Source organism: Rhipicephalus microplus, chromosome X (assembly GCF_043290135.1).
Source record: "Rhipicephalus microplus isolate Deutch F79 chromosome X, USDA_Rmic, whole genome shotgun sequence".
Lineage (NCBI taxonomy): Eukaryota > Metazoa > Arthropoda > Arachnida > Ixodida > Ixodidae > Rhipicephalus > Rhipicephalus microplus.
In genome coordinates, this window is record NC_134710.1 from 141,114,437 (window position 1) to 141,121,831 (window position 7,395).

Sequence of the window (7,395 nt, forward strand, 5' to 3'; positions counted from 1 at the left end):
AACGTTTGTTGTAATACTGCGCAGGTAATGTTGTAGTAAATCATTCATAATATTATGTGGAAGTAATTTGGTGTTATTTAAAAATATCGTCAGATTGAAGTTCCACAGGGTATGAATTATCACGACTCGGCATAATGTCGCATATACATACGTTCAGAGGCTCCAGTAAATTTTGTAGAAATATAATTTGTGGGGAGTGAAATTGCGGCCATCTAGTACTGAAAAATGATTCCCGGGTGGAAATAAAGGCTGTTTCTGAATGTTGTAATGATGATTCATAAATTATTAAAATTATCTGAACAGCCAGAAAGCGAAGTGTACAGGAAAGAGGAGGGACCCTTGATTCGAGATACAACACATTGTTAGCAACTGTTTTAGGCAAGCCAAGGCGTAAGTGCAAATCTTCTCTTTCCAGAAGAACTAGAGGCAGCCACTTGTAAGCTGGAACTCCAGAGAAAAGTGCGCAACCAAATTCCAAAATAGGACGAACGTACATGTGATATATCATTACCAGTGTGTCTGTTCTCATACATATACGCGGTAGTTGCTTGGCATACGTAATATGCCAATGGTCCGCGCACCCTTTCCGGCAATGTATTTGATATGAGGTCACCAGTTAAGCGATGTGTGATATATATTATTACTCCAATCTATTAAACAGTTTCCACCTGTAGTATATCCTCATGATGGTAAGACAGGTAGATGTGAAGGGGATATTGCAGAGGGAAAACAAGAAGGGCACATTTACTCGGATTAAGTAGAAAGCAGTTGCCATCAAGCCAGCTCTCCAATATATTAGAGTAAGTCTGCAGCCGTTCATATAAGGTCTGAATGTTATCTGCCATTGCAAAAAACGTGATATTGTCAGCATAAACATACGTTGTTATGTCTTGTTTACGTGGAATGGTGCTTATTAGCAAATTGGATAGCACCAGGGAAAGCACTGAGCCTTGCGGTACTCCCCTCGTTTGTGTATGATGTTATGACCATCGAACAGCGCCGAGAGCCACAACAATGAGTAGATGATGAAAACCCACGGGAAAATAAAATTTTCTGTCTGCAAGAAAATTGTGAACCCACGCTACTATGTCTGATGGAAAATCAAGGTATTCTAATCGATCCATCAAAATACAGTGCTCCACGGTATCATATGCTTTACTGACGCCTAAGGTAACTGAAGCTGCATAGTTGTTATGTAGCCGAGCTGATTGAAGCCTACTTTCTAAATCAACGTGGGCATTGCAAATTGAACAACCAGCCCTGAACCTAATTTGACAGGGGCTTGGAATTGATGACCTCTCGGTAATAAGTTCATTAATACGTATATTAATGATTCTCTCAACCAATTTCACTAAACTTGTTGTCAAAGCAATTTGCTTTATGTTTATTCAACATGTATGCTCCATTTTTATTTTTGAGCAACAATAAAATTTTGGCAAGTTTATATTTTAGAGGTATCCATGCGTTCCCTAACGAATAATTCACTAGTTCTAGCAGAATGAAACATTGATTGGCCAACATTATCAGTGGAGAAATAATATGTCAAAACGTATGAACAAGGTAGTATAGGTTACTACTTTTTTCTTGAAACCTCTAAAAGTTACTACCCATGGATGTTAATGGCTAGGGTAGTAACAATTACTAAATGCTGGTAGTAACAGCAGAGGTAGTAACTGTTACCACCTTCACCGTTACCAACTGCGCTTGCTACCAGGGTTGTAACATATGTGACAAACCATTATTACCCAAAAGTTGGCAAGTACTACACCCTTTTTTCTTAGAGTGTACGCTTAAATACGCCAGCAAGGAATAGATAGTCCTTCCAGTTTGTTGGGCTTTAATTATGAAGAAGTTTTTTCCAAGCGGCTTTTCGTCTTCTATAATCGTGCATACACTCATCGTTCCACCAACGAGATGAGGATAGTTTATTCAATGGAATAGAAAATTCGTAATTTTTTCTAGATCCCTCCAGCATAAAACCAATGGTAGATGCAATCTCCTTAGTACTGGCATTTCCAAACTTAGAAATAACAGAACGGAGGCAGGCTTGAAATTTGCTATGGTTGATGTATGTGCATTTTGGCTGATCTTAAGTTATTGTTGGACACGTAATATAAAAACTAAAGGAAGATGGTCGCTGTTAGTTGCCGAATCCAGAACAGCTTATGACGAAACCTTGATTGTATTGGAGCAAAACATTAAATCTAATACTGAGCAAGTCTGACCTCGGATAAATGTTACATGACCTTTATTCAGACACGAGAGGTTGTGATCAATAGTCTATTCACACAGTCGCCCACAAGAATCTGTCCTTAGGCCCCAAAACAAATGATGTGAATTAAGGTCTCCTGTGAGTACAACCGAAACACCGTCAAGATAACTCGTACTTTGCACACCGGAGGGAGAGAAACAATTTATAACTAAAAAAGGGTGGTATCCGGGGAGACACAAGTCTAATGCTAGTATTTCACAATTCGAGTCTAGCATTCTGAAAGGAATATATATATATATATATATATATATATATATATATATATATATATATATATATATATATATATATATATATATATATATATATATATATATATCTTAACGCGCCTCAAGCCGTTTCATGCGCGTTAACAAGCTGAAACAGTGTTTTTTGTATTATTGTATCGTAATTTATTCATTGTACTTTCTTGCATTATTGTTGTACCTTCATCTTTAGTTAAAGCATCGGGACGATGCCTTTTCCAGAGGGGGGCAATGTCACGTTCCATTTCCCAAGTTTTGTTATCGTCCCAAAACACTACACAATTCTCAGCGCAAACCGCGCCTGCAGTTTTCAAGAAGCTTCCGGACTGTAGTAGATCATTTCGACAAGATCACGCCCACTCTGCGAACTGTACAGATTATTCTGGAACCTACGCCACCGCCAGCGATAACGCTAGAACGTTCGATGGCAAGAGTATAAATGCCGACGCGCTTCGCCGCTTGTCAGTAGTTGATCCACGGCCGACGCTCCGTTCGCCGCTATCAGTCCAAGACTGCTACTGTAATCGGACTTTCCGTTTACCGGACACAAGTTCGCCCAAGTAAACAGTTGATTCCAACACAAAGTCTCCTGTCTTCGGCCACGTCACGACCCCGTGACATCTGGTGGGGGTGCTGTTTCTTTGATGTTCCGGACGCCCCCTTCAAGCCGCGACCCCAGCTCAAGCGGCAAAGAAGACACGGACGCTAACCCTGAACAGCGAACAAGCCGCTGGCAGAGGGGACTACAACCAGAGTACGGGCCCCTTCCTGAAGCAGCCAGGCAGACCCGGATCGCAACATCAGCTACTGCAACCATGACCGCCCCCGTGCAGCCTGCAGCACTCCTGCTCCGACAACCTAAAGAGCCGCCAAGTTTCCGCGGTTCGCCACTGGAAGACCCGGAAAGCTGGATCGAAAGGTTCGACTGCGTCGCCGCCTCCAATGACTGGACAGACGATGACAAACTCTGGCATGTGTATTTCACCTTAGAAGATGCTGCTCGGACCTGGTTCGAGAATCAAGAGCGAAGCCTTACAACGTGGGACGTTTTTCGTGCCAGGTTCCTCACCACTTTCGCAAGTGTGGTGCGCAAGGAGAAGGCCGCAGCTCTTCTCGAAACCCGCATGCAGATGCCAAAAGAAAACGTGGCGCTATTCACGGAAGACATGATAAAACTTTTCCGCCACGCGAACTCCGACATGTCCGAGGAGAAGAAGGTCCGTCTGCTCATGCGAGGAGTAAAGCAGGAACTCTTCGCCGGCCTGATCAGAAACCCGCCAAAGATGGTCGCCGAATTCATTTCAGAAGTATCTACGATAGAGAAGACGCTCGAGATGCGCACGCGGCAATATACCCGTAGCTTCTCGTCTACAAGCTACACCGGCATTCAAGCGCTAGGAACCACTGACTTGCATGAGACAATCCGAGCGATCGTGCAAGAGGAGCTGCGAAAATTACTTCCTTCAGCGCAGCCTCACGTGGAATCCATCGCGTACGTCGTACGCCAGGAGATCCAGCAATCACTGAGCGTTCCTCAGTCTTAAGAGCCTCAGCTTCAAGCCATGAGCTATGCTTCTGCAGCCCGCCGCCACGCCCTTCCTACACAAACACGCCAAAACGCTGCCCCATCGCACTTCCGTCGCCAGACGCCACCGCCGCCACCACCCCCACCGACGTCCTACCGTTCGCCAGCGGCCCAGCGCAGTGCGCCGAGGAAGACTGACGTCTGGCGCACCCCTGACCACCGCCCGCTCCGCTACCACTGCGGCGAGGCTGGACACACATACCACCGTTGCCGGTACCGACAGATGGGACTGCGTGGCTTCGCCGTCAATACACCGCGTCCACAGCCAGGAGAACAGCCACGTGACATCGCCGACTACCTAACAGGAACTCAATGGAAACCACGAAGACCTTCTCACTAGCCGTCGCCCAGCCGCCACACGTCACCGCATCACCGGCAGTACTCTGGCCTAGCGCAGGGCCGATCTCTTAGCCCGTATCCGGGAAACTAAGGGCAGCAACCGATGGAGGTGCGGTTGCTGTGCGACGAACTACGGAAGATCCTCCGACGACGCCGCCGCGACGGAGCTTTCTGAACACAACGCCAACCAGGCAAAGCCCTGACGGCGAAAGCTCAATTACGGAAGGTGGCCTGACGACGCAACATGGAAGCAGCAGAACAAGCCGACGCAGCCGTTACCCGACACCACGCCCTAACTGTAATGCGAGACGGCGAACTAGCGACCTCGACGTTCTTATTGACGGCCACAGTGTGACCGCTCTCGTCGATACTGGAGCCGACTATTCCGTCATCAGTGAGTCGTTCGCCGCGAAGTTAAAGAAAGTTAGGACAGCTTGGGAAGGCCCTGAAATCCGCACAGCCGGAGGTCAACTCGTAACACCTGCAGTAATCTGCACAGCGAGAGTCACCATTAACGGCCGTATTTATCCTACAGACTTCGTAGTCCTACAGCGTTGCTCGAGAGATGTCATCCTTGGCATGGACTTCTTATGCCTCCATGGTGCTGTCATCAACATAAAAACAAAGTCGATAACGTTATCCACAGAAGAAGCACTACCGCCACGCACGCCGTCCGGAAACCATGCCTTGAATGTGCTAGAAGAACAAGTCACCATTCCGCCTCACTCAAGCGTCATTATTTCAATCGCCGCTCCTAAATCACCTGACTTGGAAGGCGTCGTTGAAGGCAGTCAGTATCTGTTGGTCACCCGAAATATTTGCGTCGCAAGAGGAATTGCAGAGCTGCGGGGAGGCAAAGCAACGGTTATGCTCACGAATTTCAGCATTGAGTACAAACATGTGAACAAAGAAACAACGGTCGCATACATCGAAGAAATTGTCGAAGCCACCAGTACTTTCACCCTCGCCCATTCTGCGGAACCTGCTCAGAGGAACCAATCCCCTCCCATAGCTTTCGATGTCAATCCCAGACTTCCGAACCATAAGCAAGAACAGCTCAAGGCCCTGCTCCTGCAATACGAAGATTGTTTTTTATCGTCATCAAAAATTCGGCAGACCCCAATTACGAAACATCGCATCATAACCGAAGAAAATGTCAGACCACTCCGTCAAAGTCCGTACAGGGTTTCGTCGCGAGATCGTGAGGCCATGAAGAGACAAGTTGATGAAATGCTGCGGGATGACATTATCCAGCCGTCCAAGAGTCTATGAGCATCCCCCTTGGTGTTAGTGAAGAAAAAGAATGGGACCCTACGTTTCTGCGTCGATTGTCGCCGCCTCACAAAATCACAAGAAAGGATGTGTATCCTCTCCCCCGAATAGACGACGCACTTGATCGGCTCCATAACGTCAAGTACTTTTTGTCAATGGACCTCAAGACTGGCTATTGGCAAATCGAAGTCGACGAAACAGACCGAGAGAAGACGGCGTTTATAACAACGGATGGCCTCTTCGAGTTTAAAGTGACGCCCCTCGGTCTTTGCTCAGCGCCTGCAACTTTTCTACGCGTTATGGATAAAGTACTGGCAGGATTGAAGTGGCAGACTTGTCTTGTGTACTTGGATGACGTCGTCGTGTTTTCCTCAAGTTTCGACGAGCATCTTCTGCGCCTTGAAGCTGTACTTCAAGCCATCAAGACGTCCGGACTCACACTGAAGCCAGAAAAGTGCAGATTTGCGTACGAGGAGCTCTTGTTTCTGGGGCACGTTATTGGCAAGTCTGGAGTTCGTCCCGATCCACGAAAAACAGCCGCAAACGCCGACTTCCCGCCGCCCACTGACAAGAAGGCGGTGCGCCGATTTCTGGGCTTGTGCGCCTATTGTAGGTGGTTCGTGAAAAACTTCGCCCGCATCGCCGATCCTCTCACTTGCCTTACCAAGGCCGACGTGGAGTTCAAATTGGAAACGCCGCAGGAACACGCTTTCCAGAAGCTTAAACATCGCCTCCAGACGCCTCCGTTACTTGCCCATTTCGACGAATTCGCCGAGACAGAAATACACACTGACGCAAGCAACGTAGGTCTTGGCACCGTTTTTGTGCAGATAAGCTGACGGACTTGAAAGGGTCATTAGTTACGCCAGCCGATCACTATCCAAAGCAGAAGCCAATTATTCCACAACAGAAAAGGAGTGCCTCGCCATCATCTGGGCTACGTCGAAATTTCGTCCCTACCTCTACGGCAGGCCCTTCAAAGTCGTGAGCGACCACCACGCCTTGTGTTGGCTAGCCACCTTGAAGGACCCTTCAGGTCGCCTCGCACGATGGAGCCTGAGACTTCAAGAATATGACATTACCGTCATTTACAAGTCCGGCAAGAAACACTCCGTTGCCGACTGTCTCTCTCGTGCGCCTGTCGACCAAACGACCCAACAACCCGGATGACGACTACTTCTTGGGAATGATAACTGCCGACGACTTCACTGAACGACAGCGCGCCGACCCGGAACTTAAAGCCCTAATAGAATACCTCGAAGGCAGGACCGCCGAAGTCCCGAAGGTATTCAAGCGCGCACTTGCGTCGTTCTTCCTGCAAAACAGTATTCTACAAAAGAAAAACTTTTCACCGCTTCGAGTTAAGTACCTCCTTGTGGTGCCTTCAGCTCTGCGACCAGAACTCCTGCAGGCCCTGCATGACGATCCGACGGCAGGACACCTCGGTGTTTCTCGCACGCTCGCGAGGATACAAGAAAGGTACTAGTGGCCACGTCTTACCACCGACGTCACTCGTTATGTGAGGACATGCCGGGACTGTCAGCGACGCAAGACACCGCCGACAAAGCCAGTGGGACTTCTGCAGCCAATTGAACCACCCTGCCAACCTTTCCAGCAGAATGGTATGGACCTACTTGGGCCGTTCCCGACGTCGGATTTCGGAAACAAGGGGATCGTGGTAA